A 24,685-nucleotide genomic window follows, 5' to 3' on the forward strand; every position below is an offset into this window, starting at 1 on the left:
AGCTTTAAATGAGAAGACTAAATTATTGACTTACCTTCTCGTCATTATATTGAAAACTGATTTAGTGACATATCTGGCAATATTATTGCTTGCATAAGTAGTCAATTTCTGCCCGCACATGATGTAGCGATGCAGAGTATTCTGGATAGATGTCCATCTTTCAGGAGAGACCTTGATCGCTCTCCCCCCACTGTGCGCGCGCCTCTCTGTCTCCCCCCACCCCCACCCCACCCCCAGGACTAGGGGACACAGATTGAAAGTTTTGTGCAAAAGATGCAGCGGGAATATGAGGAAGCACGTTTTTACACTGCGGATGGTAATGACCTGGAACACACTGACCACAAGGGTGGTGGAAGCGGAGACGATCAATGCAACGAGGAAGTTGCATGGCCACCTGAGAGAAATAGACTTGCAGGGCTATGGGGATTGAGCCAGGGTGTGGGACTTGACTGCATAGCTCAGTGGACAGCCGGCATGGAATCGATAGGCCGAATGGCCTCCTTCTGTGCCATAAGTAAATAACTCTGACTCTCTCTCCCCCCCTCCCCTTTGTCGCTCTATCGCTCTCCCCATCTCTGTCTGTCTCCCTCGCCCTCTCCACCCATGTCTCCAGTGTTCCCTGCTGCCTGCTCAGTGTTGCCTGCGCCATGTACTCCACTTCCCGCTCAGTGTTGCCTGCTCTGTGCTCCCCACTCCGTGTTCCCGACTCCCCAGTGTTCCCTGTTCTCTCCGTCCCCTTCCCCTGTTCCCCCCTTTCCCATCTCTTCCCATTTTGCTCTGTCCCCTTTTTTTCGCTCTCTCTTTGCCCCCCTTCTCTCTCTCTGTTCCCCCCACTCTCTCTCTCACACAGTTGCAGAGAGTGCAACGCTCAGCAGATGGGTGGTCAGTTCGGTTTTAAAAACATCGTGCTGTCAGTTTTCAAAGCTGACAGTTGCTGACATTGGGAACAGCCATTCCACAACAGACTTGGAATTTTCCGTCAGGTTCTGACTTTTTTTTTTAAAGCCCGTCAGAAAACAGACTCTGTTGTGAAACAGCTGTTCCCAATGTCAGCTTTGAAACTGACAGCACGATGTTTTTAAAAAGGCCATCCTGTAAGATGACGACAAATGGACATTTCTAATCTCCAGTCACGGTGAGGATGAGGAAAGGCCCCAGGAACAGCTTATACCCGCGAGCGGGGCGAAAACGTTTGATGGGCCAGATCCTGGCTCATGGGCCATATGTTGGACAACCCTGACCTAAAGTCTTCACAAATTAGATGACTACTCATATGAACAAAAGTATTTTATCCTGTCTATAGCCTTATACACATCAACTAGGTGATATTTCCTTTTATTTTTAAAAAGTGGCAACCACTTCAGCACTGTGATTTTCCAAGACAACAGAAATTCAGATTATAAAATAAAAAGAAGAAATGCTGGAACCACTCAGCAGGTCTGGCAGCATCTGTGGAAAGAGAAGCAGAGTTAACTGACCCGAAACGTTAACTCTGCTTCTCTTTCCACAGATGCTGCCAGACCTGAGTGGTTCCAGCATTTCTTCTTTTTATTTCAGATTTCCAGCATCTGCAGTGTTTTGCTTTTATTTTAGAAATTCAGATTAGTCTTTTGCAAGCGAAGATAAGCCTCAAGAAGTGCCTTATTGAAATAGAACAAAGTAAATCTTACACTAAAGTACAGAATTAAGTATCCTCTTGCATCAAGACACGGACTAGTGAAGTAACGAGTGCAAAACATTTAGGCACTGTTCAAAGTTATGATATTAAATTGCTTAAAATCAAAATACAGAAGGGCAACATAAAAATGTTCTAATTACCTCTGATACATAATTGACAGGGTGTTCCCCATTTCCTGTCCCCACCAAGGTGGATGATATGCAGAAACAGGGGACTGAAAAGCTTTAGAATTTCTTTGATTTAATTGTATCTGAAGATATGATAAATTCATTGCAGTACATAATTCTAATCTAAAGGATTGAAACTTTGATTGCGCTATGACTGGACAAAAGTCTTTCACTTGGTATTATATTCCTTCAAAACATGGGCTTTTCCACATATTCTCCTTTAGTACACCAGAGAGACGTCAAAATAGACAGGAGCACGGGACTAGGATCTAAGTAGATAGGTGCACTCCGTTAATCTGTTCATTGTGTATCAATTGTTTGATTATATTCAGGTGGAGGGTGTTAATTGGGGTCTTAATTGAACACCTATAAGCAGCCACTTACTGAGACTGGCGGAGGGTTTGAGTGAGGAGCTACATGATTGAAATCCTTTAACTCTGTACAATAAATGTGAAACTGAGTAAAGATAGGCTCCAGCATTACCCTTCCACAAGAAGTTTTCTGGAGTTTAACATAATCCTACAAAGTGAGCTATGACACCATCTGCCACAAGGACTTGTGTAAAAGGTGACCGACTACTATGAACCCTCTGTAAACTAAATTTATGTGCAAGTATATACAATAATTTTATGAGTCGTCATTTTCTTTATTAGCCTTATATTGTTACGATCCATGCGGTAGGAGTGCACTGTCTTTTCTAGTTCCACCTCTACACAGGTCACAATATATACTTAAATGTTGACCCAGTTACCGATAGTCAATCATATACTCTTTTTTAATCCCAGAATAAAACACACCAACCAGGTTTCTTTAATAAACAACAAAATTATCAGATTATAAAACAAGACTTAACCAGTAACAAAGCAAAGCATTAACACACAGATTGAAATATGAAAGTTCTCTTTTTAAAATACCCCAATGGTGGGGGAATCCAGAACTAGGGGTCATAGTCTAAGGATACGGGGTAAACTTTTCAAGACTGAGACGAGGAGAAATTTTTTCACCCAGAGAGTGGTGAGCCTGTGGAATTCGCTACCACAGAAAGCAGTTGAGGCCAAAACATTGAACGTTTTCAAAAAGGAGTTAGATATAGCTCTTGGGTCTAAAGGGATCAAAGAGTATGGGGCGAAAGCAGGAACAGGCTACTGAGTTGGATGATCAGCCATGATCATAATGAATGACGGAGTAGGCTCGAAGGACCAAATGGCCTACTCCTGCTCCTATTTTCTATGTTTCTACACACACACACACACACAATGGAAAAAATACAGAAGTTCTTTCTGCAGAGGTCTGTTACAAAAAAAAATACTTTGGCCAAATACTTGCTAATTCTTCATGAATAAAAAGAGAAGTTATAGAAGGATGTCAGTTGTCCCTTTTCTGGTCTGGTGTCTGGGTATACGGAGACGGGCACTGGGGTCATTTCAGAAGCAGTCTGTTCTGGAGATGTCGAGAATTATTCTAGTAGGCTTTCTAGGAGAAACGTAGCATCAGGGTTTTCTACCAGCACACACTTGAATTGCAGGAGCTATGCAGCACCAGGGACTTTAGCTCTCCCACACTGGATCTTTGCAGGATTTCTTCAAAGAGGTAGAGAAAGAGGTGAGCTGGGTGGTTTCTTTTTCCTTAGCAGGAAAAACACCAACTATCTTCAATAGTTCACACCCAACTGATGAAAACAATGTCCAAACCCCAAACATAGAGTCAACCTCCGTAAACCTTGACATGTGGCTTCTCTTGTTCTGTTGTTTACTGAGCCCTAAGCACATGACTTACAGCACAGGTGGTTTTCAAACAACATCTCAAGTGTCCTTTCGGTGAACTTGGTGAAAAAAAAACACATCCATGGAAATTTTTCAGTTTTAACACAAGTTCTCAAATAAATAAAATATGAAGCAAATGGAAGCACTTTCGTAACACCTTCATCCTTGGAGGAACGAAACACCATTTTTAAATGCATTTCATTATAAAGAGTGAAAAAAAAACAAGATGAAAAATAGTAAAACACATTTACACACTCATTCTCATTCACTCTTTACATGTAGCTAATACAGTTCGGCTTTGTACCATTTTTGTACTCAGATAACTCAAAGAAAAATTAGATTCTAGACATCCCCAAGTACATTATTTTTTCCCCGCAATGTGGATAATCTTTACGTAATAAGATTGTAATAGTAAACTCGGGAATAGTCTGGGATTCCAGTTTTGAATTTTTCCACAAAGGCTAGCAGGTTATGATTAGTCTATACCAGTGTCTCTCTGTAGTTGTGGCAGACATAGACTTCAAAATGCTTCAGAGCTAGTAATAAGCCCAGGGTTTCTTTTGCCAAAGTTGAATACCTTTTTTGGTGTCGATTTAGCTCTTTAGAGAAGTATCCCACTGGCCTTTCTATGCCTGACTCATCGTCTTGTAACAGGACTGCACCAATCTCCAGGTCACTAGCATGAATTGCCATCTTAAAGCGCTTAGTGAAATTTGGAGCAGCCAACACTGGTTCATGAGTCAAAATAGCTTTCAGCCTCTCAAATAACACCTGGCACTCCCCTGATCACACTACCTTGGTTTTCTTTTTTTGTAGCAAATCTGTCAGTGGAACAACTACAGTACTAAAATTTGGTACAAACTTGCGGTAGAATCCACACATCTCCAAAAACCTCATGATTTTTCATTTAGACTTAGGGAGGAAACTCCAGCAATGCTTGTACTTTTGCTGCTCTTGTTAACATTTGTCCTTGCCCTACTATATTCCCTAGGTAGGTTATTCTGGCTTTTGCAAATTCACTTTTGGCAAGGTTTATCACTAAATCAGCCGATTGTAATTTTCTAAACCGAGCTTCTAGTTGTTCCAAATGATCCTTCCAAGTGTCACTGTATACCAGCACATCATCATGGTAAACCACACAATTATGAACACTGGCTACCACTTGGTTCATTAGTCTTCTGAAAAGTGGCTGGGGCATTTTTTAGCCCGAATGGCGTCACTTGGCATTGGAAAAGACCATCTGGTGTAACAAAGGCAGATATTTCTTTAGCTCGGGGTGTTAAAGGAACCTGCCACTATCCCTTTAACAAATCTATTTTGTAAGAAACGTGGCACTGCGAACTCTGTCAATACAGTCTTCCAAGTGAGGAATTGGGTAGGAGTCTGCCTTTGTTACTGCATTAACCTTTCCGTAGTCTATGCAGAATCTAGTTGATCCATCAGGTTTAGGAAGTAACACCACTGGGGAACTCTAGCTGGTTCCACTGGGTTCAATTAGGTGGTTTTCCAACATGTATTGGATTTCTGCTTTCACCTGGGCCTGTTTCTCTGGACTTGAGCAATAAGGATGCTGTTTCATAGGAAAGGATTCCCCTCATCCACATCATGTGTGGCTAAGGTTGTACATCCTGGCTAGTCCCTACAGACTCTATTAAATGTTGTGAGTAGCCTTGTTAGGTCTTCTCGTTGTTCTGCATCTCAATATGAAAGCATAGTGTCTAATCTCCCTAACAATTCAGTATTAGCCAACTGGTTAGTAGGAGGCTCAATTTGAGAATCGTCTCGGCCCCTTTCATCCTTCACTGTCCCTACTACCTGATATACCTGTGCTTGTTTATCATCCTCCCGTCGATGATATTGTTTCAACATATTGATATGACACAGCCAATTCTTTTTCCGGTGATCTGGGGTGTCAATCAAAAAATGTACTTTACCAATTCTTCTTACCACTTTATATGGACCACTAAGCCGTGCTTTCAGCGGTTTATCTTGCAAAGGTATACTATCACCTCATCCCCTGATTGAAATGTTCGGGTCTTAGCATGCTTGTCTGTCCATTTCTTCATAGTTGTTTGGGAAGCTTGCAGGCGTTCCTGAGCCACTTTGCAGGCTCGTCAGCCGCTCCCAGAACACAGATACATATCCTAGCTCAGAAGATTTGTCCCTTTGTTCAAAAATTTTTCTTCAATTAGTTTTAGAGGACCTCTTATCTCATGTCCAAGAACTAATTCAAAAGGATTAAAAGTGGTAGACTCATTAGGTGAACTCCTAGTGGCAAAGAAAATAAATTCTAACCCTTTATCCCAATCATGGGGATATTCATGATTGTTTGCCCTGATCAGTGTTTTGAACATCTGATGGTACTGGTCTAAAGCTCCTCGTGTCTGTGGGCGATAGATGGGCGGAAGACTTTAACTGCGTTATACCCAAATTATTCATAACTTGCTGGAAAATTTTGGACATAAAACTGGAACCTTGATCCAACTGAATCTCAATTGGTAACCCATATCTAGTGAAGAATTGAGTCAACTTCTCTACCACGACCTTAGCAGAAATTAAGGGAATGGCCTCTGGGAACCAAATAGCCATATCCACAATAATGAATATATATTTATGTCCTGCTTTTGTTTTCGGAAAAGATCCCACACAATCTACCAACACCCTCCTAAATGGTTCCTCAAAAACTGGTATGGCAATTAGAGGTGCCAGTTTTATGGCAGGTTGCAGTTTTCTCACCATCTGACACATATGGCATATTTTACAAAACTGCACCACATCCTTGGAAAGACACGGCCAGTAAAAATGTCAACCTGTACGTGATTGGGTCTTCCGGATCCCCACACTTCCCACTATAGAAATTTCATAGACTATCCTAAATATTTCCCTGCGATACTTGGGCAGTACTACTATTTAATAAACAACCATCCATTCTTCATCCGCAGGTCTGTGAGGAGATCTCCAGTTCATCAGAATCTCATTTTTAATATAGTAGCCTTCCGGAACTCCCTTTGCTTCAGCTTCAGTTGCAGCCAATTGTGCCATTTTATTTAACTCTGGATCGGCTTGCTGAGCCTTGATCAGACAAGACTTACTAAACATTTCCTTCAGATTATCCAAATCCCCAAAGAAAGTTTCAGATATTTGACAATCTGTCTATGGTGCCCAATTTTACCTCTGACAATGGAACTTGTTTAGCCATTGCTTGGGTCACTACACCTTTTCCTGCACCTGTTCTTGCTCTTTAACTTTACTTGGTTTATCCGTGACTACTGGAGAAGCTACTACCTTTGCTCCAGTCAAATCATTTCCCAGGAGTAGGTCAACTCCATCTACAGACAAACTATGGACAATTCCTACAGTTACCGTTCCAGACATTAGGTCACACTCCAGGTGCATACGATACAAAGGTACGGGTATTTACTCCCCACCGATGCCATTCACTAAAATAAAAGTTACGCCTTTCCCCAGCAAGAGTGTTTGGGTGGTTCCTGTAACCCCCAGTATAACTATAGGTTTACCTGCCTCACTTGAGGGATAGAGTTACTTCTCCTTTTGACAAGAATTCCCTTTAATCTCGGGTATCTTGTTCACTTCCTCCACACTCACGGCTGTTTTTGTACTTGGCCTTACAGATGCAGCCTAATCTGTTGTACTCCAGTCAGGGCCCCTTTCTCTGCATTGGCCTTGTGCACCCCAATAAGTCCCATGCGTTTACCCCACAAATTCCAGCATTCTGCATGAAGGTGTCTCACCATGTGACAATGGTAACACTTAGGCTATCGGACCTCACTTCCACCCTCATCACCTTCCTTTCTGGCCCGAGGGGGAGATCCCAAGGAGTTCTCAGCTGTTCTTTCTTGCCCCCAGTTACTTGCCTTCCTTTTACTCTCCCACCTTCTCTCCTTCTTGGGCTTGTGGGGTGACGGACAAAGGGTTTGGGCTTGTCAACAAGCTCGTAATCATCAGCAATCTCAGCTGCCTGTCTGACTGTTCGAACCTTCGGGTTCTCTACATGGGTTTTTACTAATGGAGGGAGTGAATTTTTAAATTCTTCCAGGAGAATTATTTCCCTAAGGTTCTCATTCGTGACCTGTACCTTTATTGCTTGCATCCAACGATCAAAATTAATTTGCTTTACCCTCTCAAATTCTATATAAGTCTGCACAGGCTGTTTCCGGAGCTTCCGAAATCTCTGCCTGTACACTTCAGGGTCTAACTTACAAGCAGCAAGAATAGCCTTTTTTGCCATCAATCTGCAGAAGCCTCCTCAGAAAGCATAGCATAAACTGCATGAGCTCTGCCCATCAACCTACTTTGCATAAACAGTGTAAAAAAAATTTTTGGCCACCTCATCTGTTTAGCTAGCTTTTCAAAAGAAATGAAAAATGCCTCTACGTCCCTTTCCTCAAACCTCGGGAGGGCTTGCACAAATTTAAACAGTTCTCCACTTGGACCTGGGCTGGAGTCAGATCAATCCTCCTCAGAACTTTCACTGGAATCAAAGCCAGCCTTTTGTTTCAGTTCCTGCTTTTTAAATTCAAATTCCCTTACTTCTATTTCTCTTTGAAATACTCTCTCTTTTGCCCTTACCTCTCTGTCAAGTTCAAGTATTTTCACTGATAATTCTCCTTCCTGCTCAAGCTTAAGTTTTTCCAATTGCAACTGAATCCTAGCTAATTCAACTGCACTACCATCTATTTCGCCTTTTCCTTCTTCCAGTTTCAAATGGTATGCTAGTACCTCAATTTTATCTGCTTTCTTAGCTCCTGGCTTCAACTCTAATACCAACTTTTGGCCTAACCTTGGTTAAGTTTCTCAGGGATATATGCTCCTTCCCCAGACATACATTCCAGTAGTGTACTTTAATGCACAAGAAACCTGTTTTTTTCTCAAAGTGATTCCTGACTATGCAGCGGCCCGCTGAAAGAAACCTGTTTATTTTTTCAGTGATTCCTGACTACGCAGCGGCCCGCTGACATCACAGTGCGCCAAGCTGTGCACATGCGCAGCTACATCTTGCCAGGACTAAGTGGTTCGTGCGCGGGATGATGTCATTACGCAGCGCCAACATCATCGCGTTTCTGCGCCTGGTCCATCTTCGCACAAGTGCAATAAAGCGTCATCGAGTATCCAGCCCCCCCACTTGGCTGGAGGAAGCGGCTGAATGGGAGACTTTGAGGCTGGAGCTCGATCCCCGTCACTCGCTCCCGCACCACTAGCCGCTCTCCCCCCTTGGCAACTCGCTCCAGGCCTCAACGCTTCCTCCCCTCAGCCGCTCGCTCCAGACCTCGCTGCTCCCTCCCACTCCCCTGGCCAATTGTTCCTAGCTTCGTGTCTCCTCACTCTCCAGCCGCCTGCTTCCCCGCGTCCCCTCCAGCTGCTAGCTCTAGGCCACGCTGCTTCCCTCCGGGAGCGAACGGCCGGTGAACTGGGCTGCGCAAGACGGGAGCAATCGGCCAGGAGAGTGGTGTGGGGGGGGGGGGGGGGGGGGGAGGGTGGGAGAGAGGAGCAGCGAAGTCTGGAGCGAGCGGCTGGGGGTGGGGGGATGTTGGTGAAGCGACCTGTGGGGAGAACGGGGAGAAAGTGAGTTGCCGGGGGTCGGGAAGGGGGGTGGGGGGGGAGCTAGTAGCAGCGTTCGGGTGAAATCAGTCCTGGTCAGTCATATAATTGAATCACAATAACGATTGGCAGCACATTTTATACTCTGCCCGATTTTCGATCGGGGTGACACTTCACTATCTTCCAATGGAAATTCAATCATAAAATTCCTTTTGTATTTAATAGGATTACTGGAATATTAAATGGATCTGAGGATTACAGTTAGTATCCTATAACGACATAGTAGCATATACTGGGCTTCCATTCAACTTAACATAAGGGTAGTTTGCTCGAATGATCTAGCTATAAGCATTTCCCGTGATAAATTGAGCAGCACCATCTTTAATCCTGGCAGCTGCCTGAACATCGCAGACACTGACGTTCCAGTTGAAGAGCCTGCATTTGCGCATGTGCAAGTACTGCACCACCTAGTGGTTGCATTGTCAGCAAACGCAGCCTTTTTAAAAAAAAACTGTTCCTCCTTCCAATTGTACATCGTCAGCTTTGGGCATCCCAGGCGATGAGCCCCCAATTATGTGTTACGACCGAGGCTCTCCACAGACTACAACAAGTATTTAAATGTTTATCCAATCACCGATACAGTCAATCATATACTCTATTTTTTATCCCAGAATAAAATACACCAACCAGGTTTCTTTAATAAACAAAATTATCAGTTTATGATAAAACAAGACTTAACCAGTAATGAAGCAAAGCATTAACAAAGATTGAAGTATGAAAGTCCTTTTTAAAAAATTCCCCAGTTACACTCTCAGAGGAAAAAAATACAGCAGTTCTCTCTGCAGAGGTCGGTTACAAAAATAAAGACAAAAAATTACTTTGGCCAAATATTTGCTAATTCTTTATGAATAAAACAAGAAGTTATAGAAGGATGTCAGTTGTCCCTTTTATGGTCTGGCGGCTGGGCATACGGAGACAGGTCACTCGGATTGTTTCAGAAGCAGTCCGTTCTGGAGATGCCGATAATTATTCTAGTAGGCTTTCTAAGAGAAATGTGGCATCAAGGTTTTCTGCCAGCAAACACTTGAATTGCAGGATATTTTTTCCAGCTGCACCAGGGATTTTAGCTCTCCCACACTGGATCTTTGCAGGATTTCTTCAAAGAGGTAGAGAAGAGGTGAGCTGAGTGGTTTCTTTTTCCTTAGCAGGAAAAACACCAACTATCTTCAACAGTTCACACCCAACTGCTGAAAACAATGTCCAAAACCCATAGAGTCGACCTCGACCTCCATAAACTTTGACATGTGGCTTCGCTGTAAACTATTTTTCCCCAGGTCACCAAGGGTTCTGTTCTTTACTGAGCTCAAAGCACATGACTTCCAGCACAGGCAGTTTTCAAACAACAGCTCAAGTGTCTTTTTGGTGAACTTCGTAACAAAAAAACACATCCATGGAAACTTTTCAGTTTTAACAAGCCTTCAAAAAAATAAAGTATTTGAAATAATGGAAGTACTTTTGTAACAGCATGTAGAATTTTATGAAATAAATGCCTTCTGAAAATCCAAGTAGATTGTCCTGACAACCAAATTAAAGTGTATGGTAGGAGGTCAGGCTAACTTAAAATGCAAAAATAGCAAAGCCATCCATTACTAAGCAAAGCTCGTAAGTGCTGGGTAGTTTGGGAAACATCTGGCTAGTGAACATGATTATTATTCATTTGAATTATTTTAACTTGCTACTGACAGTAAAGGAGTTTGATCACATTTTGAATCAGTCTACAATGTAGCTGGTCACTAGATAAACTTCTATAGTTTGCCAAGAAATAGTTGCCTTTTACAAATGGTGCAACTACTCATTCTGTCTCATGCCTTCACAGGATAATTCTAGTCTTCTAAAGGGAACAAAATAATATCACACAAGACCTCACTTTAACTGACAAACTTATTAAATAGTAATAGAATAAGCAACTAATAGCAATACAACACATACTTTTACAACAGCTGAACCTTACTAGCACCTCATCCAACAGAAATAATAGTTCACTATTTTTGTGCTATACTATAATCTTCACATGCAGAGGGGTTTTTTTTTCCTTTTCTCACCAGCTATGGAAACTACAACTTAAAAGTCCTATAGAGGTTCCAGATATATTCACTGCAGTCTTCAAAGCATATCTGATCTTTAAAATGACCAGCTGGTAAATACTATCAACTGTTACTGGGGGTTGTGTGATATTGGAGGATTGTTTTGTAAAAAAATTCAAACAAGATCTCTTCTTTGTCCACTTTCATAAGGAATCAAATATGTGACAAGGAAGTTATTTGTTGAATTTGACAAAAGCACAAAAAGGGACATGTTAAGTTGTTGTGACCTCCTACCAATTCAGTCTTTAAAAGATTTCTTCAATCGCTTTGTAGATCCTAAATACAGAATCAAGCTGATTCTGACAAAAACTGCAAGAAACAGAAGCCATTGATCTGGAAATGTGAATACTGCCTAAATGCAGAAAGGAAGTTGGTATATCTTTTAATAAAAAAGCAGTTAAATTGCCAAAAGCAAAGTGCACACACAGATGTTTAACATACATTTTAGGGCAACTTTATAGTACTTTCCTTCCAAGCCCAAATATTACGCATTTATTGGCCCAGACGTTCTGGCTGTAGTGACAATGAAACTGTCAGCATTTGTTGTCATTGCAATTGTGAAATTGACAGCAGCATCTGGAATCCGCACAGTTAAATGTGGAAATCCTGAAGTAGCAGTCAGGGATTCCCTGCTCCTCCACAAGATGCGCTGTTAAAGTTCCCACAGATGGAAATCTTCTGAAATCATCTGAATTGACGACAGCTTCCATTTCTACGCTATTAGTCTCACTGTAAAAAAAAGTTGAAAGTTACGCCTTGTTGAATCAGGTGTGACTGGGTTTTTAACAGCAGAATAAGTTCACAATTACTGCTGATCAACCGCTCTAGCCCTTAAACTAAATAGTGGGGACAAGTGAGCAAGTGAGGGGAGATGTGATAAATTAAAGAGAGAGGACAAGGCAATAGAGCAAGGTAGTGTTACGACTAGGCGAGAAAGGTGTCTAGGGGTCTGTTACTATCTTCACCTGGTCTTATTTTAACAGGGTTTAATTTTAAACACTGTTTTGAGCTCCCCCTTTGTGAATTCTTGTTCACAGCTTTCCAATTATAAGACAAAGAAATGAGCACAAACAGGCTTTCTTTGGTTTAAAGAAGTGAGATTCATTAAACTTAAACTCTAATATGGTTCACGCCTATGGATATACGATGTGCTCACACTAGCATGCACACACGATATACACATGCAGATAGGGACAGAAGAAAAGATAAAGTGGAACAGTTTGAGGCAGTATCTTGTCACTGTGTTTCGAGTTTGCTGTAGTCCTTGATTGAAACTATGGTCTTGCGTTTCGTTGGGGGCCCAGTATTCTTCTTAAACCTTGTTCGCTTTGGAGACTTTTCTCTCTTTGAGTTAACGTGTCTTCAATGGTTTCCGAAGCTGGTGAGAGCAAGATGAGGGCAGACAGGAGAGAGGTCTTATCAAACCAGGAGCTTTCTGATTTCAAAATCTGCTTTTCCAGTTTCAAACTCCCCTAGTTGGCCAGCAGGTGACCGACTGGTTTGACCAGGTCTCTTTTGTGTATTGGGGCAGAGTCTGGTTCCCTTTGTTTCCACACAGTCTAGTACTATGCAAATGTTTTTCCAGTCAGGGGCTTGCAATTTTTAAGTTTTAATGTTCATGTGGCGAAATTATGTGTGCCTCAGTCTTGGCAGGTGGGTGGTTTGCCTGACAATAGCAATAAGGAAACTGATAATCTGAGTGCGGCAGAAACAAAAAGAGCATACAAACTTAACAGTGCACCAGCAGATAAGGCTAGAGGTTGCGAAAATAATAATAAGACTGAATTAAAGGCACTCTATCTGAATTCACACAGCATTCGCAACAAGGTACATGAATTGACAGCACAAATGGAAGTAAACAGGTATGATCTAATTGCCATTACGGAAAGGTGGCTGAAGGGTGACCAAGGCTGGGACTGAATGTCCAAGGGTTTTCAACATTTAGTAAGAAAAGGCAAAAGGGAAAAGGACATGGTCTAGCGCTGTTGATAAAGGATGAGATCAGTACATTAGTGAGAGAGGATCTTAGAACATAAGATCAAGATGTAGAACCAATTTGGGTGGATCCAAGTAGGAGTTGTTTATCGGCCACCAAACAGCAGTGGTAATGTAGGGTATGGTATAAATCAGGAAATTAGAGGTGCATGTAACAAGGGTAAGACAGAAATCATGGGGGAACTTCAATTTACACAGAGACTGAGTAAATCTAATTAGCACTAATGCTGTGGAGGACGAATTCCTGGAATGGATACAAGATGGTTTTCTAGAACAGTATGTTGAGGAATCAACTAGAGAACGGGCTATTTTAGATCTGGTATTGAGCAATGAGAAAGGGCTAATTATGAATATCATTGCAAAGGTGCCTCTAGGGAAGAGTGACCATAATATGAGAGAATTTTACATTAAGTTTGAAAGTGATATAGTTCAATCCTGAACTAGGGTTTTAAATCTAAACAATGGAACCTACGAAGCTATGTGCAGTAAATTGGTTGTGGTAGACTGGGAAACTATGTTAAAAGGTATGATGGTAGACAGGCAATGGCTAGCATTTTTTTTAAAAATACATGTTTTCCAACAAATTTACATTCCTTTGAGGCACAAAAACCCAGCAGGAAAAGTGATCCAACCATAGCTAACAAGACAAATTAAAGACTGTATTAGATCAAAGGAAGGGGCTTATAAAGTTGCCAAGAAAGACATAAGTCTGAGAATCGGGAGCATTAGAATTCAGCAAAGGAGGACCAAGAAACTGATAAAGAAATAGAAAATAGAATATGAAATAGAATAGAACCCTTAGGAGTATTGACAGGCAGAGAGATCTGGGCGTACAGGTCCACAGGTCACTGAAAGTGGGAACGCAGGTGGATAAGGTAGTCAAGAAGGCATACGGCATGCTTGCCTTCATCAATCGGGGCATAGAGTAGAAAAATAGGCAAGTCATGTTGCAGCTGTACAGAACTTTAGTTAGGCCACACTTAGAATATTGCGTGCAATTCTGGTCGCCACACTACCAGAAGGACGTGGAGGCTTTGGAGAGGGTACAGAAGAGGTTTACCAGGATGTTGCCTGGTCTGGAGGGCATTAGCTATGAGGAGAGGTTGGATAAACTCAGATTGTTTTCACTGGAACGACGGAGGTGGAGGGGCGACATGATAGAGGTTTACAAAGTTATAAGCGGCATGGACAGAGTGGATAGTCAGAAGCTTTTTCCCAGGGTGGAAGAGTCAGTTACTAGGGGACATAGGTTTAAGGAGAGAGGGGATGTGCGAGGCAAGTTCTTTACTCAGAGGGTGGTGAGTGCCTGGAACTTGTTGCCGGGGGAGGTGGTGGAAGCAGGTACCATAGAGATGTTTAAGAGGCATCTTGACAAATACATGAATAGGATGGGAATAGAGAGATACGGACCCCGGAAGTGCAGAAGGTTTTAGTTTAGGCAGGCATCAAGATCGGCGCAGGCTTGGAGGGCCAAATGGCCTGTTCCTGTGCTGTACTGTTCTTTGTTCTTTGAAAGTAAACTAGCGAGAAACATAAAAAGATATAAAAAAACTTCTATAGGTATGTAAAAAGGAAAAGATTAGCAAAGACAAATTCGTACAGGAGCAGGGATGTCTTGCTGCAATTACACAGGGCCTTGGTGAGGCCACACCTGGAATATTGTGTGCAGTTTTGGTCTCATTATCTGAGGAAGGATGTTCTTGCTGTAGAGGGAATGCAGCGAAGGTTTACCAGACTGATTTCTGGGATGGCGGGACTGACGTATAAGGAGAGTTTGAGTCAGTTAGAATTATATTCGCTGGAGTTCAGAAGAGTGAGGGGGGATCTCATAGAAACCTATAAAATTCTAATAGGACTTGACAGGGTAGATGCAGGAAGGATGTTCCCGATGGTGGGGGAGTCCAGAACCAGGGATCATAGTCTAAAGATATGGGGTAAACCTTTCAGGACTGAGATGAGGAGAATTTTCTTCACCCAGAGACTGGTGAGCCTGTGGAATTCGCTACCACAGAAAGCAGTTGAGGCCAGAACATTGTATGTTTTCAAGAGGAGTTAGATATAGCTCTTGGGTCTAAAGGGACCAAAGGGTATGGGGTGAAAGCGGGAACAGGTTACTGAGTTGGATGGTCAGCCATGATCATAATGAATGGCGGAGCAGGCTTGAAGGGCCTACTCCTGCTCCTATTTTCTATGTTTCTATGAAAGAAATTAGCATTAGTAAAAAAGCAGTACTGGAGAAATTAATGGGACTGAAAGTTGATAAATCCCCCGGACCTGATTATCTACATCCTAGAATATTGAAAGAGGTGGCTGTAGACATAGTGGATGCGTTGGTGGTCATCTTCCAAAATTCTGTAGATTCTGGAATGGTTCCTGCAGATAGGAAGGTAGCAAATGTAACCCCACTATTTAAGAAAGGAGTGAGATAGAAAACAGGGAACTACAAACCCATTAGCCTGACATCAGTAGTAGGGAAAATGCTGGAATTTATTATAAAGGCGATGATAACTGGACATCTAAAAAATAATGGTAGGATTGGGCAGCGTCAACATGGATTGATGAAAGGGAAATCATGTTTGACAAACCTTTTGGTGTTTTTTCTTTTGAGGATGTAACTAGTAGATAAGAGGGATGCGCTGCATTTGGATTTTCAGAAGACTTTCAATAAGGTCCCACACAGGATGTTAGTAAGCAAAGTTAGATCACGTGGGATTGGGGGTAATATACTGGTATGGGTTGAGAATTGGTTAACAGACAGAAAACAGACAGTAGGAATAAACGGGTCATTCTCAGGTTGGCAGGCTGTGACTAGTGGGGTACCACAAGGATCAGTGCTTGAGCCCCAGCTATTCACAATCTATATCATTGATTTAGATGTGGGGACCAAATGTAATATTTCTAAGTTTGCTGATGACACAAAACAAGGTGGGAATGTGAGTTGTGAGGATGCAAAGAGGTTTCAAGAGGATTTAGACAGGCTAAGTGAGTGGGCAAGAACATGGCAGATGGAATATAATGTGGAAAAATGTGAAGTTATCCACTTTGGTAGGAAAACCAGAAATGCAGAGTATTTCTTAAATGGTGAGAGATTGGAAAGTGTTGATGTCCAAAGGGACCTGGGTGTCCTTGTTCATAAGTCACTGAAAGCTAACATGCAGGTGCAGCAAGCAATTAGGAAGGAAAACAGCATGTTGGTCTTTATTGCAAGAGGATGAGTACAGGAGCAAAGAAGTCTTGCTGCAATTATATAGAGCCTTGGTGAGACCATACCTGGAGTATTGTATACAGTTTTCGTCTCCTTACCTAAGGAAGGATATACTTGCCATAGAGGTAGTACAACAAAGGTTCACCAGACAGGTTCCTGAGATGGTGGGATTGTCCTATAAGGAGGGATTGAGGAGACTGGGTCTATATTCTCTAGAGTTTAGAAGAATGAGGGGTAACCTCATTGAAACATACAAAATTCTTACATGGCTCGACAGGGTAAATGCAGAAAGGATGCTTCCCCTGGCTGGGAGTTCTAGAACCAGGGGACACAGGCTCAGACTAAGAGGTAGGCCATTTAGGACTGAGATGAGGAGAAGTTTCTTCACTCAGAGGTTAGTGAATCTTTGGAATTCTCCACCCCAGAGGGCTGTGGAGGCACAGTCATCGAATACATTCAAGACAGAAATTGATATTTCTAGACATGAAAGATATCAAGGCATACGCAGAGTGTGCAGGGAAATGCTGTTGATGTAGATGATCAGCCATGATCTAGTTAAATGACAGAGCAGGCTCAAGGTGCCGAATGGCCTAACTCCTGTTCTTATTTCCTATGTTCTTGTGAAAACTAATTTTATATTTATGGAATGTCAAATCCCTTCATTATGATAAAAATTCCATAAGTTCTTAATTTTTTTTTAAAGTTTGGTTATATTTCAGCTTCTACCTTAATTCCATGTGTATCTTTATTTTGCTGTCTGTGAAACGATTCAAAAGTGAAAATAGTCAGTGAGAATTCTTCAATGCGATTGGCTGCATTGTTTACACAATGACATCATTGTTGCCGGACGTCGGAAATCCGCTTGAGCTGACGAATGAAAGTAACGTAGGAAAAGGGAAATTCCATGTCAGAGATTGCTAGATCTTTGTGGGTAGCTTTCTTTGAGGTCAGCAGTGAGCGCTGTTGCTTTGCCACTGACCATGAAATCCAGGCCCTTTTAAATAAAAATCTAGCTCTATTATTGGTTTTCTTTTATTATTTGTGCATTGTTTTGAAAAGCCCACTATTAAGATAGGTACCAAATGGTGGAAAACTTAACTGGCTACAACAAAGAGGGCAATTTTTAAAACTTCATACAGCACAGTAAATGAAAAGGCCAACCAAAGACCCAAACTTTCCCACTTGCTGCATGTGTCCTCCAAACTCCTGTAAACCACTTGGAACAGATTAAATGAAATAAACTGCATGTATATTTTTCCTTGGGTTGTGGACAATGCTGCTGCAGTTATATTTATCACCCACCCTAGCTGCTCCTGAACAACTTAGTGGTTAGCTAAGTGATTTGAAGGCATGAAGAGTAAAGCATATTGTCATGCTGGGCCACCACCTGCCAAGAATGAGGCATATTAGTTTCGCCACAGAGATTACATTTCAAATTGTTGCTGGGAAGAAGAGAAGGCCTGTTACAAGGGCTGCCAGACACTTGGCTGGAAGGCATTTACTTACCAATAAGGATGAGAGAGGTTACTTCCCTTATCCATTTAACCCACAATGGACTTTGAGCACCAGACATTGAAGGCAGGGACACATGTAATTAGATTCACTAAGAGCAGAAAGCTAAAAAAGGAGAAACAGGAGTGCCTGCGAAAAAGCAAACTATAGCAAACTTTGCCCAGATTTAATAAAAGGTATATAGAAACAGTTATCAGGAATGGAAAACATTGAAAGATAGAAGGGTCCAAGTCAAGTATATTCCAGTATAAAAAAGAACTGCATTGAAAATTATGATTTCACAGATGAATGGGAAGATAAGATCAAATATGAAACTAAAAGAAGCATTTAGTACTTGCAGGGTAGCTAATAAAAGCCACAAAAGAAATTAGTACAGCTGAGGGCGAAAGAGATTATTAAGGCTGACAGCGGAAGAGAGAAAAGAGAGAAAGGGCAATCAAAAAGTTTTCTATAAGTACCTTTGTAGCAAGAAATTTTTGTCAGGAGATAAAAGAGGCATGGCTTGCAGTGGGGACAGAGATTATGGCAGAGATATTAAATAAAAACTTTGCCTTAGTTTTCACAGAGGAGATGCATATTGGAATTATACAATCATCAGGGATGGATATAGAACAATTAGTGGATATTATTATTCAGCTGGGAGACAGAACCATGTACTGCCCCATCTTTTGAGCCCCAATTTGGAGATTTGCCACGTTTCTGCCTTCGCCTAGCCTGGACTGGAATTGTGTGCTCCTAGATCTATAATACAGGATGAATTTGCTAAGCACTAGAGAAACAAGAATTACAGGGCCAGTGTGGATTTAGAAAAGGAAGACTATGCTTTACCAACCTTATAAAATTTTCTGTGAAGAAATAACTGGAGAAATTTAGAGAATGCAATTTATACAGATTTTCAAATGCATTTGGTGAAGTACTATACAAGGGACTTACAGCAAATACAATGACACTGGCTATTAGGAGAAACGTGGTTACATGGACAGAGGTGAAAAAAGGCCAGAAAACAAAGTGGAGGAGTAAAGAGAAAAGTTTCTCTGACTGCAAAGGTGTGGCGAGTGGTGTTCCACTGTGTTTGAACAACTCTTATTTACCATATACATAAATGTAAAAGAACATTTGGAGTCTATTAATCAAAGTTTTTAATAAGGTTGAAATAAGGGCAGAAGAAATAGAAAGAAAGATGCTAGCATTTCTATAGCACCTACTAAGTAGGGCTTTACAGACAATGAATTACATGTTTTGGAAGGCAAATGCTGCAGCTAATTTGGGAATAGCAAGGTCCAATAAACAGCAAGTGAGATAATTGATTATTTCATCTGTTTTGGTGATCTTGGTTCAGAGAATGCTAGCCACGACACCACAGAAAATGATATCTACTGTTAATTTAATGTCACTTTTTGCTTGATAAACATTGGACCCATCCAGTAAATTGAATTAAGTAATTTAAACAAATGAGCACAGGAGCTGTTCTTTGTTGCACCACTTTCATTCAACGTCACCTTTAATTCAAATTATAATGCCATGAGATCTTTTATGTCCACCTGAACAGAGATGTAGGCAGGGCCTCTGTTTAACATTTCTATGAAAAGATAGAATCTCCTACAACACAGCACTCTCTCAATACAGCATGAAAGTCTCACCCTAGATCATGTAGGTCATGTTCAAATCCTGGGGTGGCGCTTGAACCCACAACCTTCAGGCTCGGGTGAAAGTGCCATCACTGAGCCAAACGCAGTTAAAAACTATAAAATGAGTTGGATTTCAGGAAAGCAGACTAGGTGCTGTAAGGTAAGGACTTGAATGGAACAACAACAAGAAAATGGAAGTGTTCTGAAGGTTTTTTTTTAACATTGCAGTGTAATGCAACAAATTGAGCACTAAACAGGAAGGTAAAATCAGTATGGATGAATAGGAAATAAATCAAAAGGTGTTAGAGAGAAAGTACATTTAAAATTCTGAAATGTATATTGAAAGAGCAGTTCTGAAAACTAAAATCAAGCAATATTTTCTATTTAGTCCAACCTTGAGTTGAATATCCTAATCTAAGAAAAATGTGTGGAGACAGTCGAGGTAAATAGCAAATCGATGTTGTATGGGGGTTACAATCTTTGAAATAATTCAAATGTTGTGTGAACTTCAGGATCTAATACACACAATCCAAACCAGCACTGAGAGGTCAAGCTCACTATAAAAGACAGAGGCTATGATTATTTTTGAGAAGGAACATCAGGATTTATCATCCTTGGTGTACGAACACTAGAGTGTTCTGCAATATTACAATTCTCTTACATATACCTGCACTTTGGCCCCAAGCACTTTTGGAATGTATATATTATTCTGTGTGAAAGTACAAATATAGAACACACATCTTAAGTTCGACTTAAGCCTATCAATCTCAGCTTATCAGTAAAATGCATCATGTTACAAGATGTACCAATAATCCGCAGGCATTTTACATATACCAGCAGCAAGAAACTTTAATTTCTTCAGCCTAATCTATTCAGTCTATTTTTTTCTCTAAATCTCAGAATATGGCATATCAATCTTCTACCCCACGAGCAGATGTGTTACAGGAAAGATTCCAGAACACTTAAGGCTATTTTTAAAAAAGATGATAAGGATGTGGGCCTCATTGGCAAAGCTAGCACACTTATTGCTCATCTTCCTGAACTGCTGCAAGTCGTGGTTTGTTACAACTGAGTGGCTTGTTAGACTACTTCAGAGGGCAGTTAAGAGTTAACCACATTGGTGTGAAACTGGAGTCACATATAAGCCAGACGGGGTAAAGACAGCAGGCTTCTTAGGATGTCTCTAGCAATGCCAGTGTTTGTTGCCCATTCCTAGTTGCTGGTGGACCACCTTTTTGAACTACTGCTGCCTGTTTGGTGAAGGTGCGTCCACAGTACTGTTTGGTATGGTATTCCAGAATTTTGACCCTGCGGCGATTTAAGTCTAAGTCAGGATGATGTGCGACTCGGAAAGGAACTTGGAAAGGGTGATGCTTCAATGCACTTGCTGTCCTTGGTGGTGGAGATCACATGCTTGAGAGGTGCTGCTGAAAAAGTCTTAGCGAGTTGCTGCAGTGCATCCTGTAGACAGTACATATTGCAGCCACATAACACTAACGGTGGAGGAAGTGGATGGGGTGCTGATCAAGCTGAACTTTGTCCTGGATAATGCAGAGTTTCTTGAGTGTTGAAACTGCATTCAACATGGTAAGTGGAGAGCATACCTTCACACGCCTGTCTTGTGCTTTGTTGGCAGTTAAGAGGCTTGGTGAGTCAGGTGGTGAGCTACTCACTGCAGAACACCCAGCTTCTTGCCTGCCTGCTCTAGTAGCCAGGGCATTTATGTGGCTGGTTCAGTTTCTGGTCAATGGTGGTTCACAGGATGTTGATTTTGGCAAACGTAGCAATGGTAATGCTACTTTTTTGTTTTCGGTTTTGGCTAGCTTAGATGCTGGAGTTTAAGTGATACTTTGGACAATAAAAGGAATTTGTATTTCCTTAAAAGCTTAGTAACCTGGTGCTTTCACAGTTGCCTGTCCCTTGGTGGTCATTCCAAATATTCTAATGTTTCTTCTAGGTTTCTGATAAAAGAAAAATAACTGTTTCACTTCAGAAAGTATACACAGCTTGTATGCCTACTTAGCAAAATGCCTTCTGCAATGCCAACAACTTGCACTTCTTTAACTTAGGAAAATCGTCCCAAGGTGCTCCACAGAGGTGTATCAGATAAAACAGTCACTGAGCTAAAGTGGGGAGAGATTAGGAAGAGTGGCCAAAAGCTTGATCAAGCAGCTGGGTTTTAAGGAGGGTCTTAAAGAAGCAGATCCAGTTGTAGAAGCAGTGGACTTTAGGAAACAAATTCCAGAGCAAGGGGTCTGGACTGCTGATAGCACAGCTGCCAATGGCGAGATAGGGGTGGGTAGCAATACAAAAAAGGCAAGAATCAGAGGAACAGTGAGTTTGGAGGCATGGGGATGAAGGGATGGAGGAGGCTGAGAGAGAGGAAGGGATTAAGAGGGGTGAGGCCATGAATGAATTTGAAAACAAGGATGTCAATTCTAAATCTGAATCATTGGGGACTGAAAGCCAACACAAGTCAAACACAGGAGTGATAGGTAAAAGAGGAAGAGCAGAGTTTTGGATAAGCTGCTGTTTACAGAGGGTAGAGGAAAGCAGATCAGCAGAGCATTGGACTAGTCGAGCATGGAGATGACAGACATGGATGAAGGTTTCAGCAGCTGGTGGGCTAAGCAGGGGTGGTGGCAGGCAATGTTGCACCATAAAGCACCAAGCGCAATCATAGAGGATTAATTTGTAACTTTGGTTAGGGTGCTTTGGAGACCAGGAAGGGAAGTTGGGTAGTCAGCTGTTTCAGAGGAATTAGGTCAAGGGAGCACTAGTTGAATTTTGGACACGGTGAGCTCAAAGTGAGAATGAAGGCAGATCAGAGAAAAATTAAAGGAGGACTAGGGCAGCAGAGAACCTTGGGGGAAGTTTGATTTGATGGAGAAATGAAGCAGCAAAGGCAGCTGAACAGATGGTCTCAATCTTAGGGACAAAGAAGTCCATGATTCTGTTGTGTTGTTGTTGTAGTCATAGCAGCATAGTTAGGGCATTCTTGATAAAGTCTTGGAGTCTGGATAAGGTCAACTAATAACTCATTATTTACACATCTGTATTTACACTCTCCTCTAGGTAGCATCCTTCGGGCTGTTACTCTCCTCTTCCCAAAGCCCATTACCATGTGACTGTTACATCACCATTACTGTGGGAGGGGTTGCTCTCACTGTTTCCAACATTAACCCTTTCAGGTCCTTATCCTACATCACCACCCGCCCCCCCCCCCCACCACCCCCAAGTCTTTATCCGTACATTTTCTTAAATATATATATTCTTGACTTTACCTACTACTTTCTCCCCCACCCACACCGCCCAAAGTCTCTGACTTCACAGATTTAGTCTGCTAGAAGATGTCACGACTCTCCCCGGTCTTGTTCTCATCTGAGTGGGATGATGAGTAGTCTTCCTAGTAAGCCCTGAATGCTGACTTGGTTGATTGTACTAAGGATTGTATTATTCTGTTTGCTTTGGGTTTCTTCATCATCATCTGGGTCTTCCCAATGAATGAATGACTGTTGCTTCTGGGGAATAGGGATAATGCTTCTCCTATTTCTATCTATGTTCCCTTCTGTTGTGTGTACCACATACGATCTCTGGTAGTTTTCATCTCTGTGGATTACAGTACCCTCACTTTCTAGGTCACATATCCATAATGTTTGGCCTTAACTCAGTTTTACTAAGTCTTTGGCACATAATCTTTTGTTGCAATTTCGAATTTGTCATCTTCTGTTAGAGTACTCTCTCATAGTCTGCGACATGCATTCCTGGAAGTAACTTTTTAAGGCAACACAGGAAGTTGCATTCTTACCTTCCTGCCCATCAGTAACTCTGGAGGTGATGGTCCACATGTCAATCGATAAATTAGAAGTGAGGTTGGAAGGTCTTCATTCTTCTTCAATAAGGACTTTATGGTTCTTACACTTCTTTCCTCTTCAACATTCAACTGTCGATAACATGAACTGGAGATGTTGAAATCCCATTCTTGTCGCAAATTGCGTAAAATATGCATCCACAAACTGTGCGAAATATTCATCCGCAAACTGTGGTCCGCTGTCTGACATTACTTCGTCAGGGATACTATGTGTTGCAAAGGTGTCTTGTAGAACTCTTATAACTGCTTCTGTTGTTGTTGACTATAGCTTTCTCACTTCCAGCCACCTTGAGAAGTAATCAGTGATGATTATGTAGGGCTTTCCGTTGAACATGAATAAATCGATACCTAGACGTTGCCAAGGTCTGGTGGGAAATTGAGTAGTTTACAGAGATTCGTGCTATTCTGGTCTTTGTATTGCATAGATCTGGCAGTTCTGAATCAGATTTTCGATGTCTTTGGATATTCCTGGCCACTACACCGATGATTGTGCCCTTCCTCTGCACTTTGTTATTCCCATATGGCCTTGATGTAGGCATTCCAAGATATCCGATCTAAGTGAACCAGTTTGTCATTATAAACTAGCAAATTTGTCGATGATTGCAAAGTATTTTCTATATTCATAGAGATTTTTCATCGTCTTTCCACTAGGACATTTTTGTGGCCACCCTTGTGGGCAATACTGCCTTTTACAAATACATTGTTATTGCTTTTTTGGGTGTGACAATTTCTTTCAGTTTTTGTATGCTTGCCGGCTAGTTTTGTGCAGTATACTGCAAATATAATTTTATCTCATCCACAAAATTCACAGCTTGTGGCGTCAAACGGTCTACCGTCACTCTTGACGGCGCATCAGCAGACTTTTGTTCTTTTTCCTGGACATATACAGTCTCCTCAATCTTAAACAAAATCTTTGGATTCTTGGGAGGCATTTTTGCAATCTCCTTTTCATCCAACAAAGATACCAAAGGTTTATGGTCTGTCTCAATGACGATTCTCAATCCAACAATATAATCAGAAAATTTCTTTTTCAATTACCGCATATCTTGGCTCTGTCTCGGACAAAGCTCTAGACGTGTAGTATATTGGTCTGCGAGAATCATCAGGTTGTTCCTGGAAAAGGACTGCCCCTAACCGCCGTAGAGGAGGCATGTGCAGCTATC

The 24,685-nt window shown here is 41.6% G+C and overlaps 1 protein-coding gene across 5 annotated transcripts in view; it reads right to left on the minus strand.

Moving 5' to 3' along the window:
* Nucleotides 1-24,685, minus strand: part of caska (calcium/calmodulin-dependent serine protein kinase a) — a 615,545-nt gene that overhangs the window by 384,648 nt on the left and 206,212 nt on the right. The window lies entirely within an intron of this gene.

The sequence above is a fragment of the Heterodontus francisci genome, chromosome 10 (genome assembly GCF_036365525.1).
Source record: "Heterodontus francisci isolate sHetFra1 chromosome 10, sHetFra1.hap1, whole genome shotgun sequence".
NCBI classification, from domain to species: Eukaryota; Metazoa; Chordata; class Chondrichthyes; order Heterodontiformes; family Heterodontidae; genus Heterodontus; species Heterodontus francisci.